Source organism: Rhinolophus sinicus, chromosome 1 (genome assembly GCF_057876585.1).
Source record: "Rhinolophus sinicus isolate RSI-liver-muscle chromosome 1, RSI-T2T, whole genome shotgun sequence".
NCBI classification, from domain to species: Eukaryota; Metazoa; Chordata; class Mammalia; order Chiroptera; family Rhinolophidae; genus Rhinolophus; species Rhinolophus sinicus.
Genome location: NC_142501.1, coordinates 71,594,037 through 71,611,670, shown reverse-complemented (window position 1 = coordinate 71,611,670; position 17,634 = coordinate 71,594,037). Strand labels below are relative to the sequence as shown.

General features: G+C 35.3%; 1 pseudogene; it reads left to right on the top strand.

Moving 5' to 3' along the window:
- The first annotated feature begins 9,235 nt into the window (after nucleotides 1–9,235).
- LOC109456564 (uncharacterized) lies at nucleotides 9,236–12,984 on the top strand (annotated as a pseudogene).
- Nucleotides 12,985–17,634: the final 4,650 nt, after the last annotated feature.

Genomic DNA, 17,634 nt, shown 5'->3' with positions numbered 1-17,634 from the left:
AAAGCAGCTTCTCTTTCCTCCTGCTATTAATGCTTCACCCTCAACTCAGATCTACAGACAGCCATGGCCTGTTTCGTGTAACCTCAGATTGCTTATCTCTTCTATTGTGCCTCTTAGTCTTTCTCTAGGCAGCCTTTCAATTAAGCTGAAACGGCCTACTATTTATTCTCCTCTTAACTTTTTTGAAACAGCACTGATAAGATTGACTTCTCTCATCCTACTGTAGAGATCAACCTGTAGGGCCAGGGCAGAGGCCACAGTGGAGTCCAGGAAATGGCTGCACTTGCTCCAGGAGCTATAGCTTAGAGAGGTGGGTTGGGGCAGTCTCTCTTAAATGTTGGCATATTTAACACAGTTTGAGATTTTTAGGGATACTTTTATCTAGTTATTGACCAGAATTATAATTAGTTTTTCATTCCTTATGATTCTTCTAGCCACCACATATACCAAGAAAGCTTTCCTTATCCTTTCAGTCCAAGACTAGGTTTTTACTAGGTGCTGTCACAGCACATACCAGGTAGTCTTGCAATTGCCGGGGTGTCTCCTCCTTTGGACTATAAGTTAATTGAGAACAGAGATTATGTTACATTTATCCTCATTATGTGTCTGCCACATGGAAAGTTTTATATATGTGTATATATATATATGTACATATGTGATATACATATATATGTATATACATATATATGTACATATACATATGTACATATATATGATTTAACCTTGAATGAGTGTAGAGGGTAAAACATATTTGATTTGCACATGTCCATGAAATAACTATTTAGGATATATGATCAATTTGTAATGTAATTTCCATTACATTGTAATTGCAATGTTTTAAAACCTCTACTCATTGTGTGCCACAAAGGGTGAGAAACAAAACTAAACATTATCACTAGGGTACATGTTCTTTATAATCTGTAATGAGTGACTCTGATTTAAATGGCCATTTAAAATTATTATTTAAAGGTAATTCATTTTATGCAACTCTCCCCTGTATACTTTGATATATTTGGAATATTTATTCTATTATTTAAAATTGTGGAACTTTTTATTATTGACTGGTTCTATCATTTCTCCTAACCAAATATTTGACAGAAAAAACGTTGGCATATTTTTCCAGTTCAAAAATGTTCCATTGACATTTTAAGCTAATTTTATTTTTACCAGTCCAAAAATTGTCTGTTTCACTGAGCAAGTTTTATTGCTGGAAAATTAACTGGGGGTGTCAAGAGTAAGAAAACATGTCAGACATTTTGCACTTTCTGTCAGGGTCATTTATTTATTCAATCATTCACAAGGTTAGTTCATTCTTTTAAAAACAGTCAAGTCCTAATTTATATTTTTTATATATTTAAATGAACTAATTACTGAGAGAACAGCCAGAGAGTATAAAACTCAGCCCAGTGTAATACCATGTTTCCCCAAAAATAAGACCTAGCCAGACAATCAGCTCTAATGAGTCTTTTGGAGCAAAAATTAATATAAGATCCAGTCTTATTTTATTATAAGACTGGGTCTATAATATAATATAATATAATATAATATACACCGGATATTATATTAGTTTTGCTCCAAAAGATGCATTAGAACTGATTATCCTGCTAGGTCTTATTTTTGAGGAAACACTGTAGCAAATGTAGAGGCAAAACATGACAGTTTTTCCTTATTTAAAACCATCTAGGGTTCTTGATATGAATGCCCAAGATGTACTGGAACAATTTGTGAAAAACAGAACTTTCTCTTGCTGCCAAAGGCAGATATTTGTTGCTCTAGTTTACTAGGGTATTGCCATTTGTGGGAACTCTGCTAGGTCTGAAATCTCCAACCTGATTAGAATATTCATGACAGGAAAGTCTGCTATTCAAAGTGCAGAAAAAAAAAAAAAAAAATCTGCCAGAAAATATAAATAACATTGTTATTTCTGTCTAAATTCTTAAGAATAATATATTTCCCTGTCGGAGCTGATGGGAGATAACGTCTTATTGACATTACACTAAGTGTTCTTGTCATGCTGATAATCATGTCATAAATACACAGAGCCTGTTTTCCCCACAGGGGAGGGCCTAAACTCTAATTCCTCAACAGAGGCATAACCAGGCTCTGACGCTACTGAGCTGGGCTGACTTCGGAGCAGAAACACATAGCTAGCACATAGAAGAGGCCCCAGACTTTGACTACCTTCTTTTAGTGCATCGTTTTCTCGCTTCCACATTCCTTCTTCTATTTTTACATCTTAGTTTCTACATCAAAATATACTTGAAAAATATTGAAAAGGCACCTGTTCAAAGAACGTCCTCTTTGTCATACTTCTATTGAATTCTCAGGCTCTATGCCAGGGACTTTTATGAAAATTCAATTATCTTACAACTTGTTTCTTAAACATCATAAAAGCATCCCTAAAATGGGTACATTGTCTCTTTATAACTAGTGTAATCCCAATCTTTGCTCTGAGGCCAGTTCTACCTTGAGTCATAGTTCCAGTGGATGTGGAATTCCAGGAAGATATTACGTGGAAAAATCAAGTTTTCTAAAAACGATAGTAGATTAATTCATAAAAAGGATAATGATGATAACATAATATGACATCTTTTTTGTACTTGCTATGTGCTGGCAGATACCATTCTAAGTGCTTTATAAGCAGTAACTCATTTTTGGATGAAGAAAATAAGGCACAGAGGAGTTAAGTAATTGCCTAAGTAAGGATGAGAAGAGAGTGAGTTCAAGTGAGGCAGTTGACTTCAGTTCAAAATTCAAGCATGTTAAGAAACTCAATAATTAAGGTTAATCATATTTGATGCAATGGGTTAAAATCAAAAGCAAGTAAATTCATAATAAGCAAAATGTCACAATTTTAAATAAAGATAGACTGCTGTTTATTTGTTTTATGATCCAGTGTTATTGTGCAACTGGAGAAGTTGTTTCTAATCACCTCACTGTTCCCGAGTGTGAGCGGTTGTTATGACCCCTTGCCAACAGTGTTTGCGTGTTCACAGTGGTGTACAAACATGTTTGGCAATTCAGGGATATGTCTGTGTCTATCTATCTATCTATCTATCTATCATCTATCTGCACACATACACACATATATATATTTATACAAGCTCATATATAGTGTGTATACATATATACATATGTATACATATATATATATTAAGTTGGTGCAAAAGTAATTATGGTTTAAAAGGTTAAAAATAATTGCAAAACTGCAATTACTTTTGCATCAACCATATATATATATATATATATATATATATATATATATATATATATATATATATATATCTCACAGGCATGTGTATATACAGAGGGTGCCAAAAAATGTGTACACATTTTAAGAAAGGAAAAAACTGTATTAACTGTAATACTCAATATATACTGATGCAAGTCACGTTTGACTTCTGCGATTACAAGAGGTGCTCAAAGTGGGTGCCATCAGTGCCCAGACACTTCTGATTGCGGCAAACTACTGCTTGAGCATAGATAACATCTCTTAAAATGTGTATACATTTTTTTAACACCCCCCGTATAAAAGCTTCTATTAACTTTCTCCACTTGGATCAAATAGAAGAGAATATTTGGAGTGCCTTTAGTTGTACTGTCATGGCTGACTCGATGTCCTGAATCGATTCAAAACGTTTACCTTTCTCAGTCATTTTGACTTTGGGGAAGAGCCAGAACTCACACGGTGCCAGATCCAGTGAATAAGGTGGATGAGGACACACTGTAATGTTTTTGTTTGGCAGACATTGCCATAATAGAAGCGATGTGTGACACGGAGTATCGTCATGATCTAGGATGAAGTAAAGACACTCACGAAAGAGGACTTCCAGAACTGCTTCAGAATGTGGCAAGAATGATGGGATAAGTGTGTTCAAAGTGAGGGGGAGTATTTTGAGGGGGATTAATGGCAATGTGTCTTATACTGTAACATTTTTAAAAATTTAAACCTTCACCGTATTGTTTGATCATACCTTGTATATAGAGACACATTTTCCCTTTTGTCTCAGACTGAGCTACAATATAGGTTGGTAGGGCACTGTGCCTAAGGCTACACAACCAGTAACTGGCAGAGCCAGGATTTAAACCCAGGTGGTCTGGCATCAAACCTACAGACAATCTCTCTATTGATGAACAATGTGCACAGTTTGCATAAAAACACAGATTTTATTCCAATGTCCTAATCTTTAAATTAAGAAGATTAAGGGATTGGCTGATGTTTACAGAACTACTGATTATTCAGAACTTTGCAGATGTTTGTTACTTGGATATCCTTTACTGAAATGTGGCAGCTTGTGTAGTTTTCCTTCTCTCCTTAGAGTAGTGTATCTGCCCAAATTCAATTTCACTAATGAAAAATCTGTGTAAAGACCAATAATATTGCAATAACTACATATGGTTTTAGAAAGATATGAGACTTATTGGAGTGATCACTTTGTGAGTTATATAAATGTCTAGTCACTGTTATACACCTGCAACTAATATAATATTGGATATAAACTATAATTGAAGAATAGTGTTTAAAGAAAAGGAAATGCATACTTTTTAAACATTAAAAGTACAGTTGTTACCCAGACGTTTTTAATGTTTCCCTCACAAAATTAATAATATTCAACCTCAAATAGTGTAGTAATTGTACTACTGTATCCATAGCAATTCCTCATAGAAACATATCTCCATGTAACAATAAATGAAATGTACTGGCTGATGTTCATTTTAACAAATTTCTTAAACAAAAGAAAATTAGATAAAACTACATATTAACAATGTGTGGATGTCACATGACATCAATTTACACTGATGTGACTGACCATTTATAGCATTGTCTCTAAGACATAGAGTAGTTGGAAAATTTGTTTCTTCTAAAATTATACAATTTAAAGTTATTTCTATTCATGGCACTGTTTTCTTTTTCTCTCATCTTTAATTATTGAAGGTTTACTGTATTAATGTTTTTAGTAGTTCATAGATATGTTTCATTATTAACATAACTTGAAAATTAAATACTGCTTCAGCTGAACAAGTTCATTCAAGTGAGGTGTTTTCTTTATTTTCTAATTTTCATTGTGTTTTTAAGTATACACGTACCAGGAACTTTACATTTGTACAAAATTGAACACATATTTACATATGGGAAATATTTAATTTTTATTTTCCATTAATTGAACATTTGGTAGTAGTACTCCCAAATTTTATCCTGAATTGCAGGGCTTCTGAAACCTTTTTTTTTGGTGTCATATTTATTGGGGTGATCACCTTGTAAGTTATATAAATGTCCAATCACTTTGTTGTATACCTGAAACTAATATAATATTATATTAGTTGAAAAAATAAAATGATTATTAAAAAATAAAATAAAAATATGAATTTAATGAAAAAAATTTTCTATAGTCAATTATTTGTGGATTTAACCTAATTTCAACAGTAAAATGGCTACTATTGAATCTATTTTTTAAAATTAGAGAGTTTTTATTTATTTTATTTATTTTTAAATTAAAGTTTATTGAGGTGACAATTGTTAGTAAAGTTACATAGGTGTCAGGTTGATGTATTACAGAATTTTTTTTTCTTTTGACACCTTATTTTAAGCTGAGAGCACTTTCACATTAATTTAAAGGGTGATGGTGTGGGGATGGACTTCTCTAACTTATAGGCACTCCCCTTTACTGATTGTGGAAAGTAATGGGTTTGAGAGCTTAGAGTCAGGCGTTATTATTATGACTACAGCACTGGTATGTGAATTTGGGCCTGGACTATAAATTACTGTCATTCTGATCTGTGAAGTACCTATTGTCCAGTCCAATAGAAGCTTCAGTGTTTTGTACCTCCTTCCATTTAATTAGTTGAGAGCTCCACTTTCATTTTTGTTAATAACAACTTTATACACTAACCAAAAAAAGACAGCAGGAATATTACACCTTCTTTCTGGGTGGCAAGAAATTTCCCCCTATCTCTTTAACTACATTGTTTTTTGGCTCGTTTAAATAACCTGTGAGAAGAACCAGTGTTTCAGATTGACAAACCTTATTTATGCAAGGGGCACTCAGGCCACTTTTTTAGTACTGTCATTTGAAAATGATTTTTCCTGATAAATCCTCTTTCTGTAGTTCTGATTGTACTAGATGGTTGAGTATGTGCAGAATTGATGCTGTTGCTCTAGAATATCCACTCTTTCCTTTTCTTCTCTATTTTCCACATTTACATGCATTGCTTCATTCTCTGGCAAAGTTCCAGGCTATTTTCAGACATTTCAGTCTCCTTTGTTGTATCCCATCTTTCCCTTGCTTTGGACAGAATGAAAACTTTCTAAAAATAGGCTTATGAACTAAGGTTTGTCCAAATACTGTGTAATCAACTGACCTATTTCAGGTACAGTCTTCCTTTTCTCTCCACAATATTTCCTGCACAAATGTTCATATATTTTCATGCAATACCCAGTTATTTTTATCACCTGATTTACAGAAGGCACATATTTTTGGATGTTATTTAGTTACTTCATTTTCAACTTTTTTTGTTGTTGTTGTTTATAAATCATGGTCTCAATTAACTTTTTTTAAAAAAGCTTTTATTTATTTAAAGTGTATTTTTCCAGGACCCATCAGCTCCAAGTCAAGTAGTTATTTCAGTGTAGTTGTGGAGGACGCAGCTCACAGTGGCCCATGGGGGATCGAACCTTGTTAAGAGCACCGCACTCTAACCAACTGAGCTAACCGCCCGTCCTCAACTTTTCTTGTGCTGTTTTCTGTAAGTTGGGTGGCTTGTTACTTTTCTGAATGTGGTCTGTGTTCTTTCACACTTCTGTGAATTTTTTTTATACCAGTTCCTTCTCCAAAAACATAAGATTCTTCTGGCATGCCAAAAACATAAGATTCTTCTGGCACAATGTCCGTTAATCATTTCCCAATCCATTCTTCATTCTTCATCACTAGGTTTATATATGACTTTAAGGTGTTTACCATTAGACTCATACTTTTTCTTCTCTGGACTCTCTGGTACTCTGCTGGCATTCTCTGTATTCCCTAGAGCATAAATATTCTCTCTCTACATGGTCTCTGTCTTTACAGGGTATCACCTAAGGAGAGATACCATGCCATCTTTGTATCACTTATAGTATGTAACACAGTTTTTATTTCATGATACAACTTGTCCATATCTGGAGGAAAAGATGAAGACTATACCAACTTATTTTTAATTTATTGGGGTGACAATTGTTAGTAAAATTACATAGATTTCAGGTGTACAATTCTGTATTACATCATCTACAAATCCCATTGTGTGTTCACCACCCAGAGTCAGTTCTCCTTCCATCACCATATATTTGATCCCCCTTACCCTCTTCTCCCACCCCCCAAACCTCTTACCCTCTGGTAACCACTAAACTATTGTCTGTGTCTATGAGTTTCTGTTTCTCATTTGTTTGTCTTGTTCTTTTATTGTTTTTGGTTTATATACCATATATCAGTGAAATCATATGGTTCCCTACTTTTTCTGTCTGACTTATTTCGCTCAGCATTACTCTCTCAAGATCCATCCATGTTGTCACAAACGTTCCTATATCATCTTTTCTTACCGCCAAATAGTATTCCATTGTGTATATATACCACAACTTCTTTATCCATTCTTCTATCGAAGGACATTTTAACCTAATGTCTAGAAGACTGCATCTTCAGGTATTGTAATTCAGAGGGTCAGTGAGGACAATTTCTTCTAAACCCGAGGCTTGAAACCTGGTTGCCTTAGTGTAGCACACATCAGATTGGAGGTTTTGAAAACTGAAAGTGAACTCTTCCATTTGCTAGCCATGTTTCAAATAGCTCTTTCTAAGAAGCACATGTTTTCTGTAAAGTGTAGAATATGTGGGACATTGTGTTAGCCAAATTTACACAAATCCTATCATTTAAAATGTCATTGAATAAACAAAGATTTCTAAGGTTAAAGAACACATACACATCTTACCGGTTCTTACTTTATATATGAATTCAGTTTATATTTGAAACATATTCATTTTATGTGTAAGCCTCCTTTTGCAAATGGAACACTAATATTGTGGACAAGCCTCATCTTGAATGCTTAACAATGAGAAAAAAATGTCTCTGATACACCTATTTGTATTCTATTGAGTAGTAAAATTTCACCAAAATTGCTTGAAAAAACGATTTTGAGCAAAGCACTCAAAGAGAATTTTTTTAGGTAGTCATAGTAGGTGAGTCTTGAGAGTTGAATTGCCCTGCTTCAAAAGAATCTGTTAAAATGATATAAAACTTTATAAAAATATGATTAATTCATAAAATCAGTAGCTCCAGTGGAATGGGCAATGAATAAAACTGAGTAGGCACAACCTAAGGGAAAACTTGAATAAAAATTACAATTAAAAAGTGTGAGCACATGTTGATGAAAAGCTAAGCATATGAAATATCTTTAAGCTGAGTTCAGCCATATGGAAAGTATATATATTGTATTTGAATACATATATTGAATTTGCCTTGGAGTACAAGAAGCACTATTCGATTTTTTAACTCAAATGGACTGTGATGAGTTCATTTTATTCAGCTAAGTACCAGGCACTGTTCTAGGCACAGAGAATGTAGCTGTGAATGTTCATCTCTTTAACTTCATTGACCGCTAACGATTTTTGCACATGTGGTCTATTGATGCATTTGAGAGCCACACATTCCAATATGAAGAGGAATAAATGCATAGCCCTGCCAGAATCTGAGATATGTCTGAGAAGAATAAAAGGACCTTAATTAAAAAACAAATAATATGGCATTCTAGAAACTTTCTATGAACAACAAAATATTTTTGGACCAGTAAAATTGAGTTATGATTAAGTTTTCATTTGTACTTTTCTTTATTCCCTTTCATGAAGTCTCTTTATGTGTAAATATCCAAGTAGGATCATTTAACTGTACCCATGTTTGTTCCTATTCATTACATCTCTATTTTAAGTTTGATGGAGAATCAAATGGCACATTACAAAAAGGTAAAAATCAATGCAGGTGAAGGATTTTATGACACTGTGAAAAGCTACTTTGTATCATGAGGTTTCTGCTAAATATTTAAAGACAGATGGGTAGGAGGACGATTCACCATTTCCCCCTAAAGAAATCTAACATTTATCACCTTTACATCACGTTAAGAATTCTATCTTAATCAGAAAGAGCTGTTTATAAGGTGGAAAGAATATTTACTTAGGTTATGGAGTTGATTTAAGTTTGTATAAACCTCAAGAAGCATGGCAACCCAGCTCTCAATCTTTGTCAATTGGTGGGACTCTAATAAAATCCTGCCGAAAAGTGCGTCTAGTGAACATGACTTGCAAACCATATAAACAGCATCTTAAGGCTTTCAGTATCTTTAATACTACCATTTAGCACAGCTCCCCTCTGCACGAGGGATTTAGATTTAGACCCAGACCAGTAAGTGCAAAACCTAAATTAGACCTAACACAGTAGGGGCTGTATATACTATATAAACTCTGCAGAAAGGTGAATAATAAGATAGAGGGTGAGCGCTGAAGTTTCATGAAGCACTGAGTCAATGTCAATAGGATATACGGAAAAAGGAAATTTTCCAGAATTTTTTTCCCTAACTAGATGGGGAAATCTGACTGTTTAGATCTGTGACTTGTTAATGGCAGTAACCTCATATTCTATTCCTTTTTATTCTTACACATAGTAAAGTACTTTAGCTCCTATGGATGCAAATACATGTTGCTGACCAATTAATAACTAGGGAAAGAAAATGTATAAAATCAGAAAGCATAAAATTTTTGCTATCGATCTAGAAGCTCAAAGAGACATGACATTGAGACCTTATGGATATAACCAGTAAAATCAACCTGAATTTAAAACATTTTGGCCATTCAATGTTCTAAGGGCTAGATGCTCAAAATACTTTTCCTAAACACAAACCAGTGCTTTGCTGCATAATATTTCCATGTTCACTTGGAACAGAACACATAAACTTACGAATGGCACAGCTCTCCCAATTGCCACCAGTATTGCCATACAACATGGTTGTGGAAGAATGTGACAGGTATCTTTTAAGACAACATTCAAAGAGATTTGAGAATATGTGTCTTCAAATTTCCACACATTTTTTTTCTTGCTAACCTGATATTGTATAAAAATGTCTAAATTGATTTGACTTATTTTTGTTTTAAAAACATATAGCTCTGGGAGATATTTATTCATTCACATATCCAATATAAACATTTATATAAATGCTAGAAAAATACATTTTGGAAATATATTTAGGATTTAAAAGAAAAAACAACAACAAAGGAATACATTTATACCTGATTATAGGATACATATTTTGCTCCATTAAGGATTTAACTAAAGACATTTTATACAAAGTTTTCTGTATTTTAACATAGCCTTTAATTTTCAAATATACAAACCAGCCAGGAATAAACTTAAAATCTCAATCTAAGAAAATTGAATCTAGTTTAAAACCCTCAAAATAGTAATTATTTCAAAATAATGTTAGGTATTTTTATCAGTTGAGCTTTCAAAGTATCTTTGCATAAATAATCTCATTTCATATTCCCAGAAAACATGAGATATTTTATTTCCATTCTGCAAATGAGAAATCTAAGGTTCCTGAGGGTTGAATACCTTTTTGCATAGTCAGTAAGACCTAGAACAGCAATTTGAATTAAAGTCACCTGCTTGACTGTCTGGTGCCGTTTAGATGACCCCATACTGTTTTGACATTGGCCATTCAAATATTCAGAAAGTAGTAATTTTTATAATTTGATTAGCTGAATATTTTTCAGTATTTTTATATTAAACTAGGAATTGTAGACATTTAAAAATAGAGAAGCAATATGAAGTTATAGTGAAATTCTCCAGTTACATTATACCACCCAGCAATAACATGTTAATATTTAAGTGAGTTTTCTCACCAATTCAGTAACACACCTATGCATGTATTATAAAACAGGATCACAATGCACATATTGCTTTATAATCCGCTTATTCCCTACTTTGTAATATATCATGACCTCCTTTCCATATTATCACATATCCTTCAGAATCATTTTTAGAATCTTTCTCCTATTTATTTTTCTCATTGTGTTTAATAATGTCAAGTAAACAAAAAATCTGCATCCTGTGGTGAAAAGTAATCTGTATGAAAAAAACCTCTCTCCATTGCCTATATCATAGTTAGAACTACAGAAGACCTTGGATTTCCACTTCTTGCTGAGTTTTCCAGGAGCCTTAAGAATGAACATATTGTTTAGTTGTTTGTCACAGGAAGTGGGAGGAGGTGAGCAAGATGGAAAGTTTTAGAAGGCAAAGTCAGTAGGGTTTAATGAAGCTCATTTCTCAATGAGATGTGATAAATGGCAGATACATTTGTCTGAATGCCAGCTATTCCTCTGATAACTTGTATAGATATTTTCAGGGCAGTGTACATGCATAGAGATTTTGTGAAGAAAATTTAAATTTCCTAGGTTACCAGGTACAGGATTCACTGGATATTTTATGTACTTATATAATTAAATGTTGTAATACACCAATTTACCAAAAGAGAGCTCTAAAAACTAAACGATCTGACTTGAAGACTGATAGAACAGGTATAATTGATGAGTGGTGTTTTACTCATCAATATTAGCATTGATATTTATAGAAATGTTGAATGTGATTTTTCATAGTGGGAACCATATTTTCTTAAAATACATATCCTACTTCAAGGATGACTAAATCCCAGTTTAGCATAGGAATGAGGATTTTTTTTTTTTTTAAGACACGGGACTATCAGGGCTAAATTCGGGAATGTCTGGAACAAACCAGAGAGTCGGTCACCTGACCTACTTTGGTCTAAGTCCTGTCAATAGGGAAATAATGGTGATGTGATTGAAAGTGTGAATATGAGTTTGTAAACAAATACAAAAATAAAACTAAACAGAAACTATCAAGATAATAAGACGTACAAGAAAGGACAAGCTGCTGGTCAGTCTAGGAAATATTTTCAGGGATTCATCGAGATGAATTAGAACATAAGAAATACATGTGCTTCTATTCATAAACTTCCCAAAGAATCTACAAAAGAAGCTCGTAGAATTAGCAAGCGAGGAGCTGAGTCCAGCCCTGCTCAGCTCACGCTGCTTGTGCCCCTGTGCCTCTGAGCTGAGATTGGCCTCAACTCCCGGGAGGTGGTGACTACAAGATACAGGCTCTGCCCCAGCCGGCCGATGAGGCGAGGACCCGCGCAGGGCCTGCTGCTCGAGCTGGACGGTGAGCTCCAGTGGCGTGAGAAAGCCCAAGGGTAGGTGGCAGCTCTCAGTCTCTCTATCCAGCTCCTTAAGAATTGGACAGAGCTCAAGAATGGCTGGCCATGGCCCTGAGGAAGCTGGAGGAAGCAGAAAAGGCTGCAGGGGAGAGAGAGGAATGCAACTGATAGAAAACCCGGCCAAGAAAGATGAGAAGATGGAGATCCAGGAGTTGCAGCGTAAAGAGGCCGAGCACACTGCAGAGGAGGCCGACCACAAAGATGTGGAGGTAGCTGGTAAGCTGGTCATCCCGAAGGGTCAGCAGGAGAGGGCAGAGGAACGTGCCCAGGTATCTGAACTAAAATGTGGTGACCTGGAAGAAGAACTTAAGAATGTCATTAACAACCTGAAGTCACTGGAGGCTGCCTCTGAAAAGTATCCTGAAAAGGAGGATAAATATGAAGACAAAATTAAACTTCTGTCTGATAAACTGAAAGAGGCTGAGACCCCTGCTGAATTTGCAGAGAACAGTTGCAAAACTGGAAAAGACAATTGATGACTTGGAAGAAAAACTTGCCCAGGAGAAAGAACAGAATGTGGGCTTATATCAGATACTAGATCACACACTAAATGAACTTAACTGTATACAACCAAAACAGAAGCTCCAGAAGCTCCAGACCTCTGTGTCTTTCTCTTCTCATATAAGAAGTTTCTTTTGTTACTGCATCTGCGCTTTCCTGGAAATGTCAAGCAAATTATGAATATGTGACCAAATATTTTGTTTCAGAGAAGCTTTGAGCACCAGCTAATTCTAATTCTTTCCTTCCTCCTCCTTCTTCTTTTTCTTTTTCAAATTTCACCAGCTTTTTCACCTCTATTTTTATCCTTAAATTGCATTTATTTCTAAGGTAGGCAGGGTATTTCCCATTGAACAAATTCTTAAGACTGAGGGCATATGGTTCCTGGGAGATTAGACAACCTACACTTTCAAAATACAGACTCCAATATCTAGTCACTGACCAATTTAAAGGTTTGCAGAATGGAACCTCTGGGCCACTGTTGGATACACTACAGGAGGCCAGGGACCATCACATTAAAATGAGTGGGGGTTTTCCATCCAGAGGAAGAAAGGGGGGTGTTATTGTGGGGAGTCATAAACCACAGCTGGGTTAACCTAATCACCCTGGCCCATTTCCACATGCTGCCATGCAGAACAAACATCCTCTGAACAGTCAGCATGAGAATGCTTGGGAGATAGTCATAAGATTTTCTCTGATATGAAGCCAGCCACTCAGCAGGAGTGAATATGGTAGAATTAACTTAGTTCTGTTCAGGGGAGCCATATCAAAAAGCCTGTTGCCATCAAAAATTGAGCAAGAGCATCTTTCTATTAATAAATATTGGGCAGAAGGGGCCTCTCTGGCAGCAAAGATAAAGTAACTGGACTAACTTCATCTCCTCTGTACTTTAGGGAATAATAAATTGAAGATTTACATATCTAGGACTTTAATTCTTTTTCATGACTAAGTTAATAAAAGACCAGGAGTCTCCTGATTTAACTGGATATGGAGTATTTTCTAGACAGGGTTGCACACTTTGGCTTTGTTATATTATTGCTTTCTCAGTTAACATCTCAGAGCTGAAAAATTCCATATTCCCCAGCAGTATAGGTTGCCAACTCAAATTTATAATTCTGACTAAAAATCACCCTGCTTCTAGCTTATCCAACTCCTCTGCCCCCTCACTCCTATTTATAATTCATCACACTACCCAGGAGATAGACTAACAAATTGTGAAATTGAATAAAAACACATTTTTCATTTAGATTCTTGCAACTGTATCATATGTAATAGTATCACTGTTTCTATATTTTGGTCAAATACATTTTTTATATAAACTACAAAAAAAGAATTAATAAGTGAGTGTAACAAGGTCCCATGTTACAAGGTCAATATATAAACATCAATTGCATATCTATATACTAGAAATGAATCATTGGAATCAGAACTTTAAATGTAATAATACCATTTACTACACCAAAAAATAAAATACCTAGTACAGTAGTACCTCGGTTTTCGAACAGCTCCGCTGACAAAAATTTCAGTTTACGAACGCTATAAACCCAGAAGTAAATGCTTTGGTTTTCAAACACACCTCGGAAGTCTGACATGTCACGAGGCTTCCGCTGAGTGCAAGATCCTGAGGCCTAGCTCTCAGCTGTTTTTGAACGTTTCAGAGCTCGAAAGGTCTTCTGGAATGGATTATGTTAGAAAACCGAGGTATCACTGTACTATGGCCTGAATGTTTGTGCCCACCAAAATTCATATGTTGAAATCCTAAACCCGAAGTTTGATGGTATTAGGAGGTAGGGACTGTGGGAGGTGATTAAGTGCTCTTATTAAAAAGGAAAAAAAAGGCCCCAGAGAGCTTGTTTGCCCCTTCGACTAGGTGAGGACACAGCAAGAGGGTGCTGTCTGGGAACTGGGAAGGGGGCCCTCACCAGAATCCGACCACCTGATGTCTTGCTTGTGGACTTCCCAGCCTTCAGAACTGTGAGAAATAAATGTGTGTTGTTTATTTGCCTCCCAGCTTGTGGTGTTTGGTTACAGCAGCCAAATAGTCTAAGAAATCTAGATACAACTCTAACAAACTCTACGTAGAATTTATATGGTGAAAAATATAAAACAATGATGAAAGAAATCAAAGACGATCCAAATAAATGGAGAGGTATACTGTGTTCATGGATTGAGAGACTGAACATTATTAAGATGTGACATCTGCCCAAACCAATCTATAAATTCAATGCAAATCTAATCAAAATCCCTGCAGTATATTTTGTAAATACTGACAAGCTGATTTTTTTTTTTTTTTTTTAAATATAGAAGTGGTTCTGATGCAAGTAACAATGCATACCCTTGCCAGGAGCATTTGTATTTGTTTTATCTTAGTTTTTACTTGAATATAATATTCAAACACACAATTTAACAAAGTCAATTTGACAAATATAGTTTAAAAAATAAAGTTAATACTATTGTAATTAAACCCAGATTAATAAATTGTGGATTACAAGGCACAACAAAAGTTGTCTATTATAAATCATGCCCATATAGGCTTGATTTTATTTCATTACTTCTTTTTGATCCTTTGGACTATTTGCTTGTCTTATTATCATAGGAGACTAATCATTAGAGCTTAATATTAAGTCTTGATATCTGGTAAAAGTCCTTCCACATTGTTGTACTGAATTTATCTTATATGTGACCTTGGATTCTGTCCGTCTTACCCGTCTCCAGGACCCTGAGATGATTGCTCCAACTTGACTCCAACGCAGTTGACTGACTTGTGTGGGACACATACTTTCACTGCTGAGATCAATGCCCGGAGTCCCTGGTTTCTTCCAGTATTCTAGATTCTGATGCAAGTATCACATGGCAGGACATGAGATAAGGCTTCCCCATTAGCGGCCTAAAGGACCAGGCTATCTTCCCATGTCACCAAGTTCGCCAATGGGAGATAAGAGATGGGAGGAAGTTGACAAATTCCTTCTCCATTCCTTTCCTGCATGGACCTCTGAGGCCTGGTATTTTTGGACAGCCTATTTAAGCTATCCTGTGTGGACACTTAACTGGCTATGTCTCCTTGTGAAGCTGTGGCCAGTTTGAGAATGGATCATATTTGCTCCTCATTTTTTTTTTCCTGCTTCAAATCACGTTTTCCTTGTTTTCTTCTCTGATATTCAAACTCGCAAGAAGGACTTACAGTAGTATTTAAGATTTTTTTCCAAACTATTTTCTAGGGAAACTTGACTAAGTCCCCTATTGAAGTGATTTTTACCTTTTGCATTTCTTACAAATTTAAAAATTCACACACACACGCACACACACAAACACACACACACAGTTTGTCAAGTTTTACTACAAATTATGTTATAAATTCTGTTGTTATAAAGTAATTCAGAAAAAAATTGACATCACTTATTATTGAGTACTTCAGTTCATTGATAGTGCATAACTCTCCCTTTATTGTAAACTAGTTTAATGTCAATGAAGTTTATATATTTTAATGTAAATATTTCATAATATTTTGATAGATTTATTCCTAGGTGTATATTTTTATGCTATTTTAAATGTTGATTTTTATTTTATTTCTAATTCATTGAGCTTGTATGCAGACATATGCGGCTGAAAATTAAGTTCGCGAACTTGCCACTATGCACTCACGTGGGCAGCACTGTACAAATAGCTTGGTAAGGTTTCATAACCTTGGTATATCAGTGTCTCACAGCTGTGTTCATGTAGATGTGTAGTGGTGTCTTGCTGAGTGACATTCATTATTGTTGTGTGTTTTTGTGTGCCATCCTGAGTATGTCTGAGCATTAAGTTTCTTGTTGAACCTGGCAAGAGTGGAACTGAAATCAAGGACATATTAATCCAAGTTTATGACATAACCCCATGAGGATAAGGGCAGTGTACCAATGGATTAAACAATTTTTGAGGAGGAGAACATGTCACTGACGAAGAGAGGTTAGGGCGGCCAGTAACGAGCAGAACTAATGAAAACATTGCAAAAATTCATCGAACTGTGCGTCAAAATAGTCAGCTGACTGTGAGAAGCATAGCAGACCAAGTAATCATCGATAGAGAAGCAGTTAGGGAAATCTTAACTGAAAATCTTGGCATGAGAAAGATGTGTGTAAAAATGGTCCCGAAGGAGCTCACCAATGAACAAAAGCAAAGGAGAGTCAAAGTTTGCCAAGACCTTTTGGAGAAGCAAGATAATGTTTTGGGCCTTGTTATCACTGGTGATGAAACATGGGTGTACCAATATGACCCTGAAACAAAGCATCAAAGTATACAATAGAAGTCAGCCAATTTCCCACAATCAAAAAAGTTCTCTCAGTCCAAATCAAGTCAAAATGATGTTGCTAACTTTTTTTCATATTAGAGGGATTATTCATTATGAATTTGTACCAATAGGACACACAGTTAACCAAGTTTACTATTTGGAAGTTCTGAAAAGGCCACATGAAATAGATGAAAATGACATGAACTTTTCACCAACAATTCATGGCTCTTGCACCACAACAATGCACCAACTCACACAGCACTGTCTGTGAGGGACTTTTAGCCAGTAAACAAATAACTGTATTGGAATACCCTCCCTACTCATCTGATCTGGCCCCCAATGACTTCTTCCTTTACCTGAAGATAAAGGAAATATTGAAAGGAAGACATTCAGATGATATTCAGGACATTGAGGGTAATACAATGGCAGTTCTGATGGCCATTCCAGAAAAAGCATTCCAAAATTACTTTGAAGGGTGGACTAGGCACTGGAATCAGTGCATATCTTCCTAAGGGGCGTACTTCGAAACTGACCATAGTGATATTCAGCAATGTTATTCGTAACAC